This window comes from Lissotriton vulgaris, chromosome 5 (genome assembly GCF_964263255.1).
Source record: "Lissotriton vulgaris chromosome 5, aLisVul1.2, whole genome shotgun sequence".
Taxonomy (NCBI): Eukaryota; Metazoa; Chordata; class Amphibia; order Caudata; family Salamandridae; genus Lissotriton; species Lissotriton vulgaris.
In genome coordinates, this window is record NC_141693.1 from 477005367 (window position 1) to 477029627 (window position 24261).

The 24261-nt window shown below is 42.5% G+C and overlaps 1 protein-coding gene across 1 annotated transcript in view; it reads right to left on the reverse strand.

The window, feature by feature from the left end:
- The window catches only part of EPHA8 (EPH receptor A8), a 1186163-nt gene that overhangs the window by 731712 nt on the left and 430190 nt on the right, over positions 1 to 24261 (reverse strand). The gene's annotated exons all lie outside the window — the stretch shown is intronic.

The window sequence follows — 24261 nt, forward strand, 5'->3', positions numbered from 1 at the left end:
AAGGGCAAGGAAAAAGCCAAAACATGTTGACTGTACACATACAATACAAATACAAATGAAGGTTAGAAGATGCGTTGCTTATCATCTACTATCCACATTTTCGTTTTTAACCGTGCTTAGGTTATCCAATTATTAAAGGAATAATTCTGGAGGATTACATAAGGTATTTTAGGATCTGAACCCCTTGTCTTTAACCAGTACCAATTTATTGAGAACTCCCAGAATACCGTTGAGTCTACTGTGGTGGTGGTACTATTCCTACAACAAATATTTTGGATACCTTTAGACTTTTGGAAGGACCCAATAGCAGTTGCTCTTCCATTCCCTAGCATTTATGATATATATATATATATATATATATATATATATATATATATATATATATATATATATATATATATATATATATATATATCAGCAATCATCTGCTCCCACCACTCCCGATTCCCACACAGCAGCAGCGGCGGCGAGGAAGAAGGCACAGACCCCTCAGGACATCAGGCAAGTTCTTTAGTTTATTTAAAACCCAACACAACACGTTTCGAGCTGCAACCCCTTATTCACGTGTAGTCTGGATATACGCCATCTTCATTTTTATTGCTAAAGTGAACACACCTCCTCGACCACCATCACAGGTCACATGGCCATAGTCAGAGTAAACAGACTACATTTTACACGGTATTGTAATTGTAAACAAAACCATGAGCATTCATTATTAACCCCTTCCATGCTGATGACAGAACGGTTCCGTCATCAGCGACAGTTGAGCTGTGCTGATGACGGAACCGTTCCGTCATGACTCCGCCCGCGCAAGGCGGAGTCAACATGGGCGGGGAATTCGCGCCGCACGGAAGCGGTTAAACCATGTAAACTTCACATATTATATACACATAAATAATTAATAAATATGTGCAAAAATCTGCTGACGCATTTCAGATAACAATTTAAATAACTGGATACATCCACAGAATGCATAAAAATAGTAGTCATAACAAAACAATATATCATAGGATAAATCCCTTGTGTGGCCATGTATTTAAACTGTATATGTGCAAAATTATATATAAAAAATTCTTGATTTTTGTGCAAATTGGTGTAAGGTGTGCAAAAATTACAAGTTTAAAGTGCTTAGAAAAAGACATATAAATATATACAAATTTGATCCGATAAAGTATATTAATAGTGCAAACCTCTAAAAGCTATTATATTATTAACAGTAAAATGTCCCCAACTGGACAGAGTACTATTAAAAGACATATAAAAAGCATTAGTTTGCATAAAAAAATATATTTATTGTTCTACTAAAATCAGATCATGAGGGAAAAAGTGGATAACAATTCGTCATAATTTACAGGATGCATCACAATTCATAAATATACAGAAGGTAACTATGCAAAAGGAGAACCGACATCATGTTCATAAAAAGTTATGCATGTATTCTGTATTATTTAAACCGTTATGCCATTTACTATCGAACTCAAGAATGATTTTTGTTTCTAATTGCCTGAGTTGGCGTTCTCTATTGCCTCCTCTTCTAGATTTTGGGATGGCGTTAATGACATAATAAGAAAGGCAATTTATATAATTTGCATGAGCTCGCTTGTGCCACAGGATATACTGGATCACTGTGGAGAATGGCCCTTATATACTGCAATATCCTGACGTGCACCTGCAGCTTCGTACTACCAAGGTAGTTAAGGCCACAGGTGCACCTCAGGACATACACAGCATATTCGGTTTCAAAATTGTAATTGCCTTGAATAGGAATGGGTATTTCACCGAAAGGGGTTGAATAATGAGTCATGTTGCGGCCAAACTTGCATGCTCTTCAGGTTACACATTTTCTGAATCTCTTTGCAGGTTGTAACCAAGAGGCGGATTTCCTAGTTTCTGGTGAAGTTTTATCTAGAATAGTACCCATACTACTCCCCCTTCTAAATGTAATTACAGGGGCTTCTGACAGCTTATTTCGAAGAATATTGTCTGTGAGTACTATTGGCCAATGTTTGTTAACGATGGATCTTATTTTACGTTCCTCCCTATTGTATGTGGTGATCAGTCTGGGGGTATTCATATTTCTTAATGCTGTCGAGGATACATTTTGTTCCTCATTGTTTTGGTTATCAAAGAGGCTTGTTCTAGATCGTCTATTAGCCTTCATTATAACATCTCCAATTATTTTGTCCGAGTACCCTCTGGCTTGCAATCTATTCACCAAAGCAGACTGATATTTATTAAAGTCCACCTCATTGCTGCATATACGTTTTAGTCTTAGAATCTCTCCATACTGTATGCTAGCAATGAGGTGTTTAGGGTGTGAACTTGTTGCATGTAATGTAATGTTACCAGAAGTTGGTTTTCTGTATAACGTACTTTCAATTTTTCCATCATTGAGCCTTACATCTGAAAAATCCATCTGACTTTTATGAATATGGGAAGTGAATTAAAGATTTAAGGAATTGTTATTAATATCATCTATGAAGCCATATGCTTCATTTTCACTTCCCTTCGATAATATGAAAACATCATCAATGTACCTTAAGTATGTGATAACATGGGATTCAAAGAGCGCCCGATGCATGGACTTGAGGACCTGCTCCTCCCACCAGCCAACATGCAAGCATGCATAGCTGGGGGAGACGCAGGCCCCCATTGCTTCACCCCTCACCTGTTTGAAGATATCTTTCTCAAACAGGAAAAATGTATTATTCTGGCACCAACTAATAAGCTCAAGAATCACCTTATTATGCTCATAGAATTCACTTGACCCGTTATCTAAAAAATGCTTCACAGCTGTCAATCCTTGTGTGTGATCTATACTCGTATATAGAGATTCTATATCGAGAGAAATTAGGGACAGATCATCAGTCCAGACTAGACTTTCAACTTTTTGGAGAAAATCACCAGTGTCTTTTACATAGCTTGGCAAGTCTTTTACCAAGCTTTGTAAAAAGAAATCTACATATTGGCCAACATTCTCTCCTAAGCTATTAATAGCCAAAGTTATTGGCTTACCGGGGACTGGGGAAACATTTTTATGTAATTTAGGGAATAGATATAGTACAGGTAATACCGGGAATTCATTGTACATTAATTTGTATTCTTCATTAGAGATAAGGCCTTGTCTTTTCCATTGTGCCAAATGTTTCTGAAGTGTTATTTTAGCTTTTTCATACTCTCTAGTGTTAGATTTTGTATAGCAGCTCGCCTCATTGAGCTGCCTTTGCGCTTCCAAAACATAATCTTTTTTTGGCCACAATACCAGGTTGCCACCTTTATCAGAGTTTTTAACAACAACATCATAATTTTTGTCAAGTTTCTTTACCAACTCATTATATGCACATATATATATATATATATTGATAGATAGATAGATAGATAGATAGATAGATAGATAGATAGATAGATAGATAGACAGATAGATAGACAGATAGATAGATAGATAGACAGATAGACAGATAGATAGATAGATAGATAGATAGATAGATAGATAGATAGATAGATAGATAGATAGATAGATAGATAGATAGATAGATAGATAGATAGATAGATAGATAGATAGATAGATAGATAGATAGATAGATAGATAGATAGATAGATAGATAGATAGATAGATAGATAGATAGATATTAACAACATATTTCTCAAGCTTGAAGGCTCATCTCTTTTATTCAGTTTCTGTTCTGTAATGCTCCAGAATCTGGAAATAATATGAATGTTAATCTAATTTTGCTGCGTAATTTGCTTTATTCAATCTTAAATACTGAAATGTCAAGATCCTTTCTTTAAGTCGGGCTTTAATTAAGGCATTTTGATTTTACTAAAACATGTATAGAACATGTTTTCTTGTAGGGGCTTTCAGCCAGTCCTCTTTGTCCAGTGGTCTGTTACTGCGCTATTCACATTTTTCTTCTTTCCTCTACAGCATATAGCATGGGGCAATGGGACAGCCCACTTCAGCCATTGACAAACTTCACTGTGAGTGATGGCATTCTGTGCTTTCACATGGAGCACATCCACGTACAAAATGGGGCCAGGTACTGCTATCGCAAATTATTTTTTTTAGACCAAGCAAATGTTTTTGGCTTTAGACAATTTTCTTTTTAGATTGAAGAGAGTCCAGCATATTTCCCAACAATATGGTTTTGGAAAAACCATGACAAAGCATAGCAAGCATTGACAAAGCAAAAGGGCTGGAGGCCAACTCCTCACCAACTGGCTTTGCCAATTCTTGTTTTGTAAGGAATGTCAAAGGGTATTTATCTTTTCAGTATTTTTATACTTTGAGCCTCATTTCAGTCTTATAGACATTAGTATTCACATATTTTGAAATCTTTCTCTGCTCTGTGGGACACCTGATGCAGTAGTACTACAAGCATACATCCCAGCACCATAGGGGGTGGTAATTTCAGCAGTTATTGGTCCTTTCGAAATTATGAGATCTGCAGAAGCACCACAGAGCTCTTTACTTTCCATAGAGATGTTAGTGGATAAAAATAGCTGCAATATACATGCGAAAGTCTGGGAGAAAACAAGGAATTAATGTGAGAATTGGACCATAACTTGTATGTATATATGTATGCATATATAGTGCTAGTGACCAAGTCTGCAGGTCAGGCGAAACGCGTCTAGCACTATACAGCTGGCATTAAAGTAATTTTGCACAGACACGGCGTTACTGCTTTCTTTGGAAATATAGCAAGTACTGGTGAATTAATTGGACCTCGACTGGGAGGTCCAGGCGTCGACGCGCCCTTTTGTTTGGAAGCAGCGGGCGTTCCCAATCATCTTGTGGACTGTATGTATGCATGTATGTATGTGTGTATGTATATATGTATGTATGCACTGGTATTTCTAATTCACAAACCTAGCCATGGGGCAGTGGAGCACTTCACAGGTTTAAAGACCAGCATAAACTCAGTGAGTCATCAACTCCATCTGTGTCACTTGCTTGCCTGGGGTGCAGGACCAGGAAGAATTATGGATGACAGCAATGCCTCCTCCCTTCTTAAGTGTGCAGCCTACATGATGGAGTCTGTAGCCTGCAGGAAAAAGGACACTCAGGATGTGCAGGGATTTGTGATGTGCGAAGAGGGTGCCAAGCTTTTGTTAGATGATGAGATCTGCAACATCCTGTGCTTGGAGTACCACAGAGAGAGTGCTAATGAGCATTACTTTGAATATGTGTTCTGTAGTTTAAGGAGCCAAGGGAGTTAGTGGGATGTGTATGAGGATAGGCCTATGAGTTGTACAAATGCTATGCAAATGTTTGATGTGATTGTGGGGATTGGCAATATAGGATGATTGGTGTAACACATGATTATAACTAGCCTTGTACATTTCATTTGAATTACCAATCCCCTCCAGTAATTCCTCATTTTTTAGTGGACCCTCAAGGATCAACTTGTAAGGGGACATATTTCCCCACCTTTGAAGTTACCAGTATCCCCCTCATAGCAAAGATGGTGTGAATCCATAGTGTAGGGACTACTTAGCTTCACAATGTGTCTAACTTTATTTTTTTCATAGAAATCTGTCATGAGCTGGGACAACTGCAGTACTAGGGAAGCACTTCTAACCCATCTATTTTTCCCTTCTTCTTACATCTTTCTTTTTAAAACGTCTTACTAGCGTTTTTGTCTAATTGCCTGTTTCACAGACATAACCATAATTATGGCTAGCCAGAGTTACGGTCTTATTAGGAAGCCCAGTGTTACTCATACCAGGGATGGCCAGGCATTTTACTGAGGAAAATGTCCTCCAGGTATGACCTGGCAGATGTGTCCCAAGTTTAACTCTGGATTCCCAGATGCAGGTATGCCGGCTAAGGAAATCCAGCATTGCTTGTGATTCCCAATCTGGACCGTAAATCCTACTTCCAGCGGGATTGAAAATACTGAACTCGTAATAAAGGTGTCAGCGGCTGAACTCTTCAAAATTCCCAGGGTAGATATGACTGAGAACCGGTAATGAGGGGTACATCTAGTCTATTGCAGATCCCTGCAGGAGCTATTGTTCTCTTTATTTTTTTGTGTATTTATAAAGTATAAAAATGTGCCTAGATCAAGACAACCAAATACAGGATGAACATGCAGATCGCCAAACCGTTAAAAAATAAATAACATCATCAAGGTCCATTAAAATGAATAAGCAGCAGTTATTAAAACCTAAAATCAATCAAAGCCTAACATTACAGGTGATGGAAATGTGAACAATCCAAATGCGATCCTGGGTGGTGGTGTCACCCTTAAGTGGAATTAAAAGCAGTTCTCAGAAAAATTTCTGGATTTATTGAAGAAGACAATCTTTTCTCATAAAGCATTAAGAGGTAAAAAATGATTCTGCCACTAAGATGTCGCTGCCAATGCGGCCTCTGATTCAATCAGTTGTACTTTGCAACAGAGCACACAACCCTGCCGGTACCACGGATGTCATGTAACATCACAATGCAGTTTGATAACTTTTGCACCCCACAGCAAAACTTTAGTCCAATCCATGCTTACAAAAAAAAAAAAAAAAGGAAACCATTCTGAACAACTCAAGTGATGAATTCAAATAAAACGCAAACTATGGACCTGGAGTTAGCGCGTTAGGCTCCAAATATGTAATTTTCTAATACATTTACAACCTCATCAGAGTCTGACCCTTGGGCTATGCATTAGAAAAAAGGTCATCAGTCTGATATGATATTGCCAGGAGGGTCAATAAATTGTATCCAGGAGTGACACAAAATATTTTCTATCGAAACTGCATAAAGTTGTATGCCTTCACCTTATATTCCCTTCCAGCCCATCCATTACTATACGCATTTTTCCCCTTGCAAAGGGATCTTACGTAAGTTCCAGATGAGACTTCCCTTCTCATCCTTCACCTCCCCATGTCTGTTCTACTTTACGTTACACTGGGGATAACATTAGTATCTCCTCTGCCTAAGTCTGGTTTTGCCTCCAGGCTCCCTGTTAGAAATACAAGGCAATCAGATGTTCAAAAGGTACTGTGAGCATCAACTTAAATGTCAGAGTGCTCCAATATTCAGCAGCAGGGAGATCATTTATATTCCAGTGGATGGTCTGCTGGTCTGGGAGGGGTTAGGTGGTGGCCTGGTCTCTGCCACCCACTTTGTGCCCTATTTAGAAATTCCAACCTGTCTGGTGGTGATATCCGTATCGCGAAGGGTTGTGCCTTCTACAGGACTGAAGGTTTTCCTGTTAGGCACATGTTTAAAGGGGCAGCTCAAAACAAACACTTATTTAAAAAAAGCAAACTCCCGAAGCAAGATTTTTTCTTTAGTCAAAAAAGGATTTGCCCGATCTCAAAACCCAAGCTGACCTCACAAACAAAGTAAAATTCTGAAATGCCAATTATTAGTGATTGTTAAAAATGTAGGACTACGTAAAGAAAATAGGGCCTCATTAAAGAGTTTTTGCCGTAGGTCAGCACCGCAGGCCTTCCTGCTTGGCTGCTCCAAAGTCAAAAGGAAAGGTAGGTATCTATCAGATACGGCGAATTCCTGTCCTTTTCCCCAGCATTGGTGCACAATGGGCTGCTGTGCCCAAACGCAGGCACCTACGCACCATGATGCAAGGGGGCCTGCGTTGCAGGAATTAATATTTTTTTGCTGGAAGGGAAACCTTCCTGCACAAAAACAATCACAAGAGGCTTTTTCCTCTTTTTATGTGAGCTGCAGAATGCACCACACATGCAAAAAAGAAAAACAAGGAGAAGTAGGGATATTTCTCCTTGTTGTGTCAACATTACGCCTCCCCTGGGAAGGTGCATGTTTTTGGCGGTGCCGCATAGTTACGATTTCTCATAAGTCTGGCCCATCGTTTTTTGTTCCCTCATTGGAAGACCCCTTTTATATGTCCCTAAATTTATCCCCCCATGCTGTGCTTAATTATAAGGAGCAAAGAGGCTGCCGGTCTGGCCCTGACCTTGACAGTTTGTGTGTGCCATTACCCCAAGGCATGGGATTCTCTGTGAATCTTACTCCTCGTGGAATCAAATAAAATGTAAAGAAGGTAATATGTCTCAGTGAATTAACCACTTGATGGTGACATCGTGTGACCTGCAGGTCTCATGCTCCAATACTAGCAGGACTAACTCAACCTTTTATTAAGCAAGATCCACAGTTAGTGTTCCATTGCATTGGATAATAGTCAATCAGTCAAAATATTTTATTTTGATCACACAGATCAGCAAAGTAGAAATAATAAAAACAATTTACAAAGTCACAAAACAGATAAAAACTGTCCAGATGTTATCATAAAAAAATATCTAAAATATTATAACAGAGCAAACTATTTCATGGGCTGAACGCACAGTGAACTAACAGTTTACTGGGCATGCCACTTGGTGGCTTCCCTACGTTAGTTACTCAGGTGATGGCTACCACATTTTATTGGCACTTGGAGCGCCTTATCCAGATTGCCATAAGATATTTTGCCACAACAAAAACATGGGGCCTGTATGTACTAGTACTCGGATTCCAAAGACAACCTGGTAGCTCCTGGTACCAAGATTCTTGCAAAGTGAAACAATCCACTTTGCCCGAAAACTACTGTACTGTGGGCAGAAGAACAATAAGTGCTCCAATGATGATAGTAAGAAACAATCCGAGTATTTCAACTCTTCTAAACTTCAAAACTGTGCTAGCAAGCTCACCAAATAATAAATATTGTTATCATTATTATTAATAAAACAGTTTATATAAAAGTATGTTATTTATTTATTTGCACGAATTAATTAAAACCATTGCATAACAAATAAGATAATAAAAAACCACAAAAACTCCAATTGCTTTCATGTCCAATTAAAGGGTTTTTGGATAAAACGTTACGCAGACCCTTCCGTCAAAGTTCAAGAGAGGTAGGGCAATTTCAGGTAATGCCCAGGAAGACACACGTTTCCCAGGCCGGCCCATGCGAACAATACCCCCAGCGTATTGTCCTTTTAGTTCTCCAGCTCTGTAGCCCTCACCTTTCAGCAGCATGTGATTAGCCCAAGGGTGAATTCTCCAGTAAGGTGCATGCACTCTGTGCGGTAATCTAATGCTTATAGTTCGTGTTAGTGACGTCCATTTTTCAGTAGGTAAGGTTCGAATGAATAAATCTTATTGGCGTACTCTGAGCTCCGTCCATAGCATTGCTAAGTTGGAATAAGGATGTGGTTTCATAGTTTTGTTTTTGCATCAGCAAAAGGACCAGGGCAAAGTTGACATTTGAAGTAGTCCAGCATCAGTTTTTGCACTTTCTGTGGGCATTGAGGTGTACCAAGACAAGGCTGAAAAGCTTCTCTGAGGGTTTGTACAAACCTAGCACAGCGGGCCAGGGTTGAGGGGGCTTTTTGAGTAAGGCATGAGGCAGAGGCCTCCAAGCAGGTACTCACTCCTTCTCTTAAGTATATTTCCTTAAGGAGAACTCTCCTTGCATGGGCTATGGTGGGACAGCAGCATAAGAGATGCAGCCAAGATTCATGATGGTAATTACAGAGTCTACAAGCTCCTCCAAGTGTATATTTGGCCCATGCCCGGTTAAAATCCGCAATCGGTAGAGCCAACAGTCACATAAACATGATCTCTCTTCTGACTTTAGGGTTGAGAGCAGCTGACAAGTAAAGTTGCGGTTTGGATCCCAGATATGAGGCATTTAATGGGGCCATGAACAAAGAGGTTTTTAATAGGGCTTGATCTTGTTAGAAGGAGGCTGATTGCACCTGTCTATTAATGATCCTTTTCCAGGTTGCATAGGAAATACAGGGCAAGACAAGTGCAGATTGATTAGTTTCTAGAGTGACAAGTGCATTCTTGAGCTGAGTATTCCAAGGGGAGCCGATTTTTTCAAGTATAAGTATGAGGCAGTTCTATAAAGATTTTTCAGATGACTTCAAAATTTGGATGTAATATTTAAGGAAGTCAGCCTCTATGGTCAGGGCTTGTTTGGCCAGTTCAAATTCCAATCTAAGTCTGGTACTAAGCACATGTTTTGGTAGTCGGAAAATCTTTTTATAGCCCACACACTGAGCCTGCTCCAGACACTTAGTGCAGGCACCCGGTAATGCTTGATGTCTGTAAGAGAGTGCCAGGAGAAGGGATGCTTGGATAACTTTCCTTATTCCTCCGGCTGACGGACTTTGTAGCTTGTTGCTAAGTTTAATTAAACCGTAGGTGAGGGACGTAGCTTTCTTCTCTGAGTTGTTTTTATGGGCAATAGCTTTCCCAGATTCTGTGAACCAGTCCCCCAGGTATTTGTACTTCGAGGAAGTCGAGGTGAACAAAGGGCCCATGGAGTACTCAACTTGTTTTTTATGCTTGTGCCTGCCGAATACAACAATTTCAGTTTTAACTGGATTAATGGTAAGAAAATGATTTACACTGTAGTTGTGTAGGATAATCAAGGCACGTTGGAGTCCCACTTTAGTGTCGTCCACGATGAGTATGTCATCTGCATAGTGAACAATGTGCAGGGGGCTACGCAATACGCGGGCAGAACCAGGCAGCTGTTCGCCATAGCTTTCCCCAAATCAACTGTATACAGATTAAAAAGAAGAGGTGCCAACATGCATCCTTGTTTCAAACCCTCATTGGTGTGAATTTTAGCAGATAGAGATGTAGGGCCTAGTTTTCGCTTGCACCCAGGTGTCACAGTAGAAAGAAACAATGGCTGTCGGGAGAGATGAAGGGATTTTCCAGTTTACCAGTTTCTTCCAGTTTCTGTTGACCTTGTCGAATGCTGCGGTAAAATCAATAAAACAGCAGAACAGCGGTGGTTGATTCTGTTGGGTTGTTTGATGGCATAGTGCAAATAATGCAATTAAATTGTCAATAGTTGCAGCTCCTGTGCGAAAACCAGTTTGAAAAAAAGGGAGCAACTTGTGTTCTTCTGCCCAAATTTCCAGTTTTTTCAGTAAAATTCGGGCAAATGCTTTAGCTTTCAAATCTAGTATTGCTATCAGGCGGTAGTTGCTCGGTTTTAGGGGGTCTCCTTTTATAATAATCAGGCATAATATTGATTCCCCACCAGGCTTCCGGGGTTTTGCCCAAAATATAGGCGGTTTTGAAAAGAGAAGTTAATAACCCTGCCCAATCTTCTGGGGCACATTGGAAGGTACAGGCTGGGAGGCCGTTTGGGCCTGGAGCTCCGCTAGCCTTCATTGCCTTTATTAGCTTTGCAATTTATATAAAAGAATGATGAAATGCACAATTGGGATTAATAGTATTAGTTATAAAGGGATATAAAAATAATTTATGCACAAATGCGGACTATACAATGTCCTATTACATTTCAAAAGCCCTCATTATGAATAATTACATTTAACCTGGAGCAATAACTCTGGGTGATGTTCCGCCATCTACATTTCCATGTCTCTTTGCACATTGAATTATCGGGTTCACAAACTCTGGACCTGATAGTTTTGGGTTCAGAGACATTGGGCCTGTCTTTTCTGCTGCAGGGGGCGAAGTCGTGTGCCACATCACAGCTCAGCCTATGACTGACCACCGCAGCTCTTTTGGGGGAGCTGGCAATGCTCACGCGAGGCAGACACAAGCACCCAGAACTCATGCCCCAATTCCCCAAACCCCGCTGCTCTAACAAGCCCTTTTCCAGACATTTTCGCCTACACAGAACAGGTGGAAAATGTTTGTAGTTTTCTCAATAGAATTGTGATAAATCACATGAAAAAGGACCCAGTATCTCCAGGACGGTGTGAGTATTCTGCCTTCAGGATAAAATTTGTGTCTGTTGGAAGTTGGTGCTGGGATACCAGATGTCAGAATTGAAGAATGTGGCCCAAAGTATCCGTGCAGTGTCGTCTTAACACATGGGCACGCTGGGCAGTTGTCCGGGGGCCACAACGAGCATAGGGGCCCCATGCTAATCTAGGCACAGACCAGAATTTAACCAGGGGTGGCTCCTCTGCAGGGGCCAGTGCACTGCTTTCCCCGGGGGCCTATAATGCTGTTAAAATGGATCTGTATCCATGCATCAAATTCTGTCAATCTAATTAAGAGGGACAAAGTCATTTGAATGTTCCAACCAGCTGGACAATGGCAGTACAAACAAACCTTACACCATGAAGCCGTTTTATAATGCTGAAGGAGTTCAAGCTCGACATTTCCATGAAATTATCTAGAATAGAGATATTATCTAGAATTTTGGGGCATATTATCAAGGGGGTTTATCTCCGCTTTTTTGGCTTTAAAAGCCAAGAAAGCGGAGATAAAATTATCTCCCTATTATCTAGCTGCCGCTAACACCAGTTAGCGCAGCTAGTAGGAGATAGCGATCATCTTGGGCCCCACTTTGCATGTCAGTGATATTTATCACTAATGAGATGCAAAGTGGGTGTGCCAAGATGTTAGAGACTGAAAACAGTCGCTAACATCGCTATCTCCTATTACCAACTTTTGGAGATATTCGCGCTAAGCGGGAATATCTCCAAAAGCTAACACCTGCCCAGAGCAGTTCTTAGCCATGTTATCCAATGGGAGGTGGATAACATGGCTAAGAGCATTAGCTCGCTAATGCATGAATATCGCTGACTTTTCAGCGATATTCATGCATTGCGGCCGTTTTTTATCGCATTTGCGATAAACCTTGCTAATAGCAAGGTTTATCTGCGATAAAAATCGCCGATGTGCGGCGATAATTTTTGTCTCTAAACAAGTTAGAGACAAAAATGATCGCTAGTTGTTGGTAATATGCCCCATAGTTTCTATGTCTGCTCATATGTCTACTTCTCTATTCTAAAAGTGTGTTTTCCATCAATTCCAGCATTTGGTGACTGCTACCTGTCCACATCACAAACATTCAGGGCAAAGTGAAAATGGAAAAAGAGTTCTCCCTCCTCCACATATCATGCATTTTCCTTTATCCTAAGAATCTGCAGTTGGCGCTTCCGAATACCATGGTTGCCGAATATCAAGGCTGCCTCATCTGGATTCCAACTTGTGCCTCTTTCTTCCACTTCTCTATAATTCCTGTCTTTTTATCTCACTCTTGCCTGTTCCTTTCCATCCCTCTTTTCTCACGTTGTTATTGCTTGCCTATCTGTCTCTTCTTCGTTCTCCCTTTTCTGTCTTTCGCTCTCTTTTCTCTGGGCCTACAACTAATGATGAAAAATAAGTATCAGTCCACAAAAATAAATGCTGGTGACCAGCCACTGCCACCACCAGCATAATGTAAGCGCCGTATATTTGCCCTTACTATCCAACCGCTGCAGAAAGACAAAACAAGCCAGAGTATCGCAAATCATTGCTGGTGTTAAATAGAGTGGTAGAACGGATTGGTAAATATAGGGCGGGTGTAGAGTGATAGTTATCTCTGTGATGAGACCACAAACATTTGAGGACATATTTATGATATTGTCACGCAATAAAGCGCAGCGAGTCACCTTGCTGCACTGCATGACAGGGAAAGGGCAGGAAATTGCCTTATTTAATGAATACGGCGTATTCCTGTCTTTTCCCATGCGCGGCCGCCATTTTGACTACCTAGCACCAACGCAGGCACATTTGCACCATGGTGCAAGGGTTCCTGTGTTCAGGGGCGTAACACAGGCCCCTGCAGCCCCCGCGGTGCGGGGGGGCCCTAAGCTCCAGGGGGCCCCCTCGATACTAAACTCTGGACAAAGAGCTCCTGATAGAGCCCGGAGGGGGGCCCCTCTTCACGCCGTGCAGGGAGGCCCCCTCAATCATCGTTACGCCAGTGCCTGTGTTGCATGTAGGATTGTTTTTGTGCAGGAAGTGGCACCTTCCTGCAAAAAAAAACAACCCAGAGAGGCATATTCCTCTATCCAGGAATGAAAAAGTAACAAGGAGAAAAAAAGATACTTCCATTTCTGTTGGTTACGCTTCTCCTGGGAAGGAGCATCTTTTGGCGTATTCCCAAGTTTACCAGTTCTGGTAAATCTGGGCATGCATCAAAAACCATGAGATTTGCATGGGAACACCCACACAATGCGTCCCTAGTGCAGAGCAAGGCAATGCAGCGATTTGCGTTGCTTCACTTGAAATTTATGAAGCCATTCAGGGCCACGCAATCTCATTTTTAGGTCGAGCCTGACCCATCGCTTGTGATGGTCTGTGCCAGACCTTATGTAAGAAGGGCTTCAGAAAATGCAACCCCAAAAATGCTGCTGGCGACAGCTTACAGTACATGTGCTCGGAAGCGCGCTTGAGCATAGGTGGCATATGGCATTCCTCATGCTCATTAAGGCTCCTGTGCTCCTTGCATTCCCCCCTCCATTTTAGCCTATCCCTTTGAAGTCTGCTTGCATTTCCCTCCTCCCCCTTCTGGGTCCTTATCGCCTCGCATTCCCACCTCCCTTCTCGACCAGCCCTTTGATGCTCTGCTGTAGTCGCTGCCTCTAAACCTGTCGTCCCTTCTTTCACCCTCTAGCTTCCCCCTTTCCTCTCCATTGACGACCTCCCTTATGTGTGAGTTTTACCAATGCGTGTGGCGCCCCCTGAGCTTGTGGCCTGTACCCGTCATGTCTCCCTCTCCGCCATACACTGTTTATTTCCTGCATGCAGCAAACTCGTGACACACACTGACCCTAGCCGGAGCGGGATCCAAGCTCAGTCACACTTCACAATGCGCTCACGCGTTCTGCAATCAGCCCACGTAGAATTAACAAGCAATGACACACTTTCATAAATATCACAAGATAAAGGATCCTTCCGGCTGCACTCGCAGTCTAGCGATGTGAGCGCGAGAGCTTCAGGGGAACCATACTGAGCACGTCCGGATAGAGGGAAGGGAGCACCGGAAGACGTGTTATTTCAGAGTTTGAGATCATATCAGAGTGCACATTTATATCAGACTGGGAGTTCATGATGATTCATAGCGTGAGATTATATCAATCACAAGGTTTAAATATATTCGAGTTGAGGCTTTATTATCCAAAATATTATTTTATATCATCATTTCAGAATATTTCTATACTAAACTGGGTATGAGGTAATGTTCATTTCAGAGCGCAAAAGTATATTTCTGTGAGATTTCACTATAGTGTGACGCTGTCAGGGATAGAAACACTGTATAAATAATACAAACAGATTAGCTACTTCCTCGCCCACCCATACAGGGCTTTTTGCCTTGAAATGGTTACGAAAGCACCGTACGACTACTAACACAATACAAAACGTGTTCATATGCCAGCGTGATCTCCTTTGTTCCTTTACGGCTTTCACGTCTCCATCCCCTAGTTATGTTTTGTCATCGCCGCCTCTAAACATGTTGCCCCTTTTTGTTTCACACTCTTGCTTCCCCCTTTCCTCTCCCTTATGTGTGAGTGTTACCAATGCGCGTGGCGCACCCTGAGCTTGTGGCCTGTACCTGTCATGTCTCCCTCCCTGCCGTACACTGTTATTTCCTGCGTGCAGCAAACTCGTTACACATACTGACCCTGGCCAGAGCAGGAGCCAAGCTCAGTCACACTCCACAATGCGATCACGCCTTCTGCAATCAGACCACGTAGAAATGTACAAGCAATGACACAATTTCATAAATATCACAAGATAAGGATGTGAGATTAGAGATACAGAGTGAGCAAATGTATCTAAATACGAGGTCAGATCAATCCAGTGTCCGATAATAACAAGCTACACTGTGGCATTATAACAACCTCAAAGGAGTTACTGGAGTGTGAAATGATATTAATCCATAGCATGAGTTGTCTCAAAACAAGGGAGTAAGGGCAGTGCCGTAGTAGCACTACAATGTAGCAAACTATATATAATCCGTCCTGATAAAGACATTGAGAATCAATACCTTGGGTAATAACAGGCATCTGTTCCAGTGCCATTAAATCCTGAAATCCACAGGTTAAAGATAATCAAGGTGATTACATACCTCTTAAATACTGTGATTGACAAACCAGATTAATGTCCAGTGTCCTACCTCTAAAGATGTTAGACTATTAAAAAGAATGAGCATTGGCATAGCCAATAGGTCTCGCCTTTGGGACCTTATAAGTAATTAGTTATGCAGCACAATATCCTTGTTTTGAGTGTTCTCTCTTGCAGGCTTTCCCATATGAACCGCATGATCTTCCTCCTGTCATGCCTGTGCTCATGTCTAATTTACGCTCTTTTTTCTGCACACTTTTGTCCTCTTGTTTGTTCTCTCACCCTCATCACACTCTCCTAACGAGTCTTCCTTCTCCCGCATGTGACCCTACTTGCAACCTCGAGGATCCATCTCATTCTTTTCTGCTTTTCACTGTTTCCGCCACACACTCCACTCCTTTGTGTCTCCTTTCTGGCCTCTTTCCTACTTAACCTTTCATCCTTTCTCCTTTAATCCCATTTTCACCTTCACACAACACCTTCGAGCACTGTTATCTTAACATGTGTGTTTCTCTCTGTCTTATGATGTCTGCCCAGCCACCATTTACTTCGGACCCTCACACACCCTCACCCTCACACCTCCTCACCCTCACACCTCCTCACACCCTCTCACCCTCACTCACCCTCACCCTCACACACCCTCACATACCCTCACATACCCTCACTCACCCTCACTCACCCTCACACCCCTCACCCTCACCATCACACACCCTCACAACCTCTCACCCTCACACATCCTCACACCCTCACACCTCCTCCCCCCAAACCCTCACCCACCCCCACCCCGCCCCCTCTCCCTCACACACCCTCACACACCCTCACTCACCCTCACACCTTCACCCTCCCCCTCTCACCCTCACACACCCTCACACCTCCTCACCCCCACACACCCTCACACCCTCTCACCCTTACACACCCTCACTCACCCTCACACCCTCACCCCCTCACACTCACAACCCTCTCACCCTCACACACGCGCACCCTCACACCTCCTCACCCTCACACACCCTCAAAACTCTCACCCTCACACACCCTCACCCACCCTCACACACCCTCACACCCTTACACCCCCTCACCCCCTCACCCTCACACACCCTCACTCACCATCACACCCTCACCCCCTCACCCTCACAGCCCTCTCACCCTCACACATCCTCACGCACCCACACTCACCCTCACACCCTCCCCTTGCACACCCTCACTCACCCTCTCACCCTCACACCTCCGCCCCCCACACCCTCACCCACCCCCACCCCCTCTCCCTCACACACCCTCACACACCCTCACTCACCCTAACACCTTCACCCTCACCCCCCCACCCTCACACCCCCTCACACCTCCTCACCCCCACACCCCCTCACACCCTCTCACCCTCACACACCCTCACTCACCCTCACCCCCTCACACTCACAACCCTCTCACCCTCACACACCCTCACACACCCCACCCACCCTCACCCTCACACCTCCTCACCCTCACCACACCCTCACAACTCTCACCCTCACACACCCTCACACACCCTCACACCCCCTCACACCCTCACAAACCCTCACCCTCACCCCCCTCACCCTCACACACCCTCACTCACCGTCACACCCTCACGCCCCTACCCTCACAGCCCTCTCATCCTCACAAACTCTCACCCTCACACACCCTCAGCCTCACACACCCCCACCCGCACACACTCTCACACCCTCACCCCCCTCACCCTCACAGCCCCTCACCCTCACATCCCCTCACTGTCACCCTCACATCCCCTCACCCTCACACACCCCCTCACCCTCACTCACGCACCCTCACCCACCCTCTCACTCTCACACACCCTCTCACCCCATACACCCTCTCACCCTCACACCTCCTAACCCTCACACACCCTCACACTCCCTCACCCTCACACACCCTCGCACACCCTCACTCACCCTCACACATCCTCACCCTCAGACCCCCTCACACCCTCACCCTCTCACCCTCACACTCCCTCACACACCCTCACTCACCCTCACACCCTCACCCACCGTCACACCCCCTCACGCTCACACCCCCTCACCCTCACACCCCCTCACCCTCACACACCCTCACTCACCCTCACCCTCACACCCCCTCACCCCTGGCTCACTGGTTAGAGGAGGCAGACCTGGAAGCAGAGGTCAGCCCGGGACCAGGGTTCAATTCCCAGCTCGGCGGGGTCTTGAGTCCTAAAATGTCCATGGACTCGACAATTCTCGCTCCGGTGCCTACTCGATTCACGGGTTCACACTCTGCGACTCTGGGCAATAGCTTGCTTAATCTCCACAACGGCCCCTCGCGGCGGGATGCCTGGCTTTCACCTTGCGGATACCCTGCCGCGGTTATCTCACAGGGGAATACCAGGACGGGTTCCCTAAGCAAGCGCTTAGAAACCGCTCAGTCATTTGCGCTATATAAATTCCTGTACATTTACATTTACATATACACCCTCACAACACTCTCACCCTCACACACCATCACCCTTACACCCCCTCACCCTCACACACCATCACCCTCACACACCATCACCCTCACACACCCTCACTCTCCCTCACTCACCCTCACACACCCTCACCAGCATAGCATAACAAAACATACCATAGCATAACTAAACACAGCATGGCATAGCATAACAAAAAAGCATAGGATAGCAAAGCAAAACAGCATAACAAATCAAAACAGCATAGCAAAACACAATAAAGCATAGCATAGCATAACAAAACATAACAAAACAAAGCATAGCATAACATAACAAAGCATGGCATAGCAAAATAAAACATAGCATAGTATAACAAAACATAGCATACCAAAACACAACAAAACATAGCATACATAACAAAACATACCATAGCAAAGCATAGCAAAACATAGCATAGCATAACAAAACACAACAAAAAATAGCATAACAAAACACAACATAGCATAGCATAACAAAACAAAGCTTAGCATAGCATTACAAAGCATAGCATAGCAAAACATAAACAAAACAGCATAGCATAACAAAACACAACAAAACGTAGCATAGCATAACAAAACAAAGCATAGGATGGCAACACCAAACATAGCATAGCATAACAAAACAAAGCATAGGATAGCAAAACAAAACATAGCATAGCATAACAAAACATAGCATGACATAACAAAACATAGCATAACAAAACACACCAACACATAGCATAACAAAACAAAGCATAGGATAGCAAAACAAAACATAGCATAGCATAACAAAACATAGCATGACATAACAAAACATAGCATAACAAAACACAACACATAGCATAACAAAACATACCAAAACACTACAAAACATGGTATTGCTTAACAAAACACAACACAACATAGCATAGCAAAACAAAACATATAATAGCATAGCATACCAAACAGAACAAAACATAGCATAGCATAGCATAACAAAACATTGCATAGCAAAACAAAGCATAGCATAATAAACACAGCAAAACATAGGATATCATAACAAAACATAGCATAGCATACCAAAGCATAGCATAGCAAAACATAGCATAGCATAACAAAACATAGGACAGCATAACAAAACACAGCATAGAATAGCATAACAAATCAAAGCATAGGATAGCAAAGCATAGCATAGCATAACAAAACAAAACATTGGATAGCAAAACAAAACATAGCATAGCATACAGCATCACTCAGCACCACCACAGCATCGCTCAGGGGCACCACAACATCACTATGCGCTACCACAGCATCACTGAACGCCACAGCATCACTCTGTGCAACCATTCAACAATAACTGGTTCAAATATGTTCTCTCAATGTTTCAAGCTTTATTACAAATGTAGCAAAAAGATGTTAATATTTCACGTCTGTTCTTGGATTTTCATCACAATAAAATACACTGAACATAATCTTCACAAAAGTTATTTACAAAAGTTTAAGCTATTGCCATTATAAATTACAATAACTTTTATTTAAGTATTAATTATTTAAAAAAATTAAAAGCCATTGTTATTTGTAATATCAATACATGTAAGTCACGTAAATACAACACATATTGCATGACAAATGCTATAGGTGTCACATTCGCGAAAGTTATAACTATTGGCATTGTAAATGACAAAGATATTAATTTCGCTATTTTCAAAAACAAAACATTAATAAAAAATGTGTCATTTACAATACCAATAGCTCAAACTTTCCTAATGCGAGACCTATTGCATTGCAAATGCTTGTTCAGTTGAGTTGCACGTGTACCACGTTGTTTGGTGCAAGCATGACACAACAGGGGTCATAAGTATGGTCCTTAATGTTAGCCACCTTGTAGCTCACAGCTTTGCCCATATGGTGGGAAGAGGTGGCAAGGAACACACAATGGCCCTTAGTTCACTTACAGGAATTGAAAAAAGTAACCATGCATGTTTGTCCATTTTCTGTAGTCAAGAAGACAGATGCTTTTTAATTCAAAATGCCAGACGCATTTCAGTTCAACAAAGCAGCAGTTTATAAACCAGAAAAAACGTAAGAACTGTGGGACTTCCAGGAAACTGAATGGTCAGATTAAAGCTGAAAATAACTGGATATAATAACGGCAACATGGAAATTATTTTCCATTTCTCTCTTTGAAATTCCCTATGGACACCCAAGATGACAAATTACAAACTGAAGGAAAATAGTCTTGGGCCACCAAGTCGTCATATCTCCATCTGTTCCAGCTTAATGATTTGGCTAACACCTTGCTTGGAAAATTGACGTCTTCTCACTAATTGAAAATTATAGGACGCCTCCAGACAAAAAAAAGAAATATTATATTTTATGCATCGGGAATCTACACATGGGATACACGTTTTCTTCATACGAGCGTAGCTTGCAGCATCGACAAACAATTTCATCAAGTATAGATGGGGAGAGAATGTGGCCTAACAGCTAGGGCGTTCGACCTCGGCCCGGGGAACCAGGTTCAAGTCTCGTCAGTGACGCAAAACATTCTGTGATTGTGGGCAAATCACTTAATCTCCCTGAACCTAACAAAAACTAAATTAATATGTCAGTGTGTAAGGTACCTGGTGCTCATGTAAAGCGCTCTGATACCTTCTGGTCTAGCTTGCGCTATATAAAACTCCACAAAAAATTTATAAAAAGAATGAGCTACTTATGCACCATTCTGCCCCAAGTACAGTTCATTTATGTGGGCAGGTCTTTTCGATAGTGGCGGATTACTTTGCCACCTTCCTATTTCCTGTCCCCTTGCACACCATTGCATCCCACCCTTGAGGTGCATCAAGACGGCCTATGGACAGCCCATCTGGGAAACCCAACCTAGGTGTTGATTGCTTTTAACACTAGCGGTGTGTCTTCTTCATCCACATCAGAAAGTGTGCAGGAGCCAATGACAAGGGTGGTCACCTTGTTCCTCGTTCCAAATTGCATATTGAAGCCAATATCCAGAAATTCCTTATTCATTTAAATTTTTTTTGTGCCACAACAGAGTATAATGAGCATAAACTACACCTAGTGCTCCATGTATTCTATATGGGGGTGGCAGAGAGGGCCGTGGTGAGTATTTACAAAATTCACTCTGTCCATAGGAAGAAAAACATGTCCAGGTGGCTCATTGTCCAACTGGGGGCGTTTGTTATCAGTATCAGTAATAATGAGACTGTTGCCTCAGTGCCCACACTATGCCATTCAGAGAGTGGTAAATCAGTGCTCTGCCTTTGCCGCTGTATGTTGTGGGCAGTCATGGGCTGTCATTATTACTGAAACACTACTGTCACTGGTCCACTATCACCAAAGCATTTGAATTCTCCTGTGTATCTCAAGTAAAATGACTAAACTTGACAACCTGTTATGATAGGCATGACAAGGCTCCTTCCTGCTTTTTTGTTATGTTGTGTCTGGCTGGGAGTGAATATTTGATTTGTTCTGAATTCTATCCATCATTTATGTGCTTTTGTGTGTTTCTAGTGCTCCAAGGACCTTACACTGTAAACCAAGATCGGGCTTTTTAACACCAGTGTTAAATCGCTTCTTCTGTATGGAGAAGAAACTTGGAGGACAACAGTGACACGACCAACAAAGTCCACACCTTCCATCAACATCGGCCTGCTGAAAACTCTGTGAGCGACAACAACCTACAGTAACAGAGTTTCCAACTCCCTGCTCATGAAGAAATCATGAAAAGATGCTGGAGCTTGATAGGTCACACCCTCCATAAGCCTACCAAGCAAGCCTCAAACTGGCTCCCTTAAGGGAAAAGGAAAAGATGAAGGCCAAGAAGCACCTGGCACAGAGGCCTCAAACCTGAGTGCAGGCAGATGGGTTGCACCTGGAGTCAGATTGAAAAAAAGTTCTGGTGGCTGGAGCATTTTAGTTGATGTACTATTCCCAAGGAGGGGTAGTAGGCATAAGTAATTAAGTAAGTAAATATGTGTCCAACCACATGTTCTACTGATTTTGGGATCATGTTCAGCACTTTGGGCCTAGAATATACTGCAACCCGGTCTGGAGGTAGTTCTTTTAGGTTTTTGGGAGCCCAATCCTGGAATCTTCTTCCGCCGGACCTCACCATTTTCCAGAAGCTGCTCAAAGCCTGGTTATTCCACAACCGTCCCTTTCGCTTTAAGATACTGCTTAAAACCTGGTTTTCTCTGCAGCTAGGGGCATTCGCAGGATAGATGGGGACCATTAGTGCCGGGACACTCTGTTTGCGTAGCTGTGCACTTTATAAATGATCTCATTCATTCATTCATTAGAGGTGTATTCTATATCTCCAGGTCCTGTAAATTAAAGGCTACTTGTGGGCCTGTAGCACTTATTGTGCCACCCACTTAATAGCACTATAAAACATCTCCCAGGTCTGCCATTGCAGCCTGAATCCAGTTTTAATCTGCCATGTAGACATGGATGTTTAACATCCTTGCCAAGCCTGAAACTCCCCTTTTATTACATATAGGTCTCCTTTAAGGTAGGTCCTAGGTAGCCCATGGGGCAGGGTACTGTGTAATTAAAAGGTTAAACATGTACTTTTACGGTTTACATTTTTGGTAGTAATGAATTCCTAAATTAGTTTTTCATTACTTTCAGGCTTACCCCTCCCTTTGGATAACAATAGGGATTCCTTAAAATTGTAATGACAAACCCTTATTAATGGTAAAGTAAGATTTTGCTATTACAATTTTGAAAATGCCACTTATAGAAAGATGCTGGTTCAGATAAATGACGCGACCTCCACGTTGATTAATTAAACGTGAGCTGTGCCCGTCCTGTAGGATAAGGACCGTCCAGTTTTGAGGAACTGTTTTCAGCCCGATTTTGCTCAGACGGATTCTCTTCATAAATTGATCCTTGACAATTGAAGAATTGATTCAGGGCAAACTAAGTTGCATTCCTCACTGACAGTCTGGAACATATATTTTAAGTTCTTTTGTTCCAAGAGTCTTCAGTTAAAAAATGTTGTCCTGAAGATGGTCTTGTAGATGACTTCACATGATACGACTGAAACGTCGACACTCTCAACCCAATTTGTATTTGTACATAGGAACTGGTCATTGTTTCTCAATGATGTTTTCCTTTTCATTTAGTACAAGAAATGGGTGTTTACAAAAGTGTTCTTGAAAAAAAATCTACCTGAAAATAAGTGTTCTTCTCAGTCGCTTTTTGTCTATGTGATTCACGCTTTTGTACCCTTTTTTCTTACAATTATATAAGTTTGTATTCAACAAGCATACACCTTGTCACGCCCCTGTTTTCTGTTTTTCCTTTTTGATATGTTCATTTCAAATCGCTACAATTTAAATGTGTAATTTATTTATAAGAGGCCAAGAGTAAAGGCTCTTATAAATCATTGTACACTATTGAATAAGTTTGTATCTAAAAAAAATCCCCGGAGGGCATCATTACCTTATATTACTTTTAGAAAGTTAGAATTTTAGGGCCCTTAGACCTTTTGTGTCTATAGTCTGTCTTGGGTCGCATGACTGGGTATAGCTAACAGACTTTTTTAATTCCTCCCAGATTGTCACACAATAGAGGGATTAGGTGTGCTGACTGGATGGAGGGGGCAGAGCTGAGCACAGCCCAATTTAAACCTGAAATTACAGTGCTCATCCTTCACACAAAGGGCGTAACAACCTTGCATTGTCACTTCAGCCAGCTTGAGCCATGTCAGGGGAGGCAGGAAATTCCATGCACTTCAAAATAGGCCTTTGCGGAGTATGTGGAGAGTTTTTTTACGTGGAACTCACGGCGTGCTGAAAAACTCTGCTGCGCTTCGGTGATTTTCGCAAGTGGTGAAGTACAGTAAGTCGTGTTGCCCGTGCTGATTTTTAGTACCAGAAGTTTGTCCTGTGCTGTAAGATCAGTGCAAACAACACCAAGAACAGCGCAAGCGCGCGCTGCTCCTTTCTGCCACTCAAGCATATCCTCTT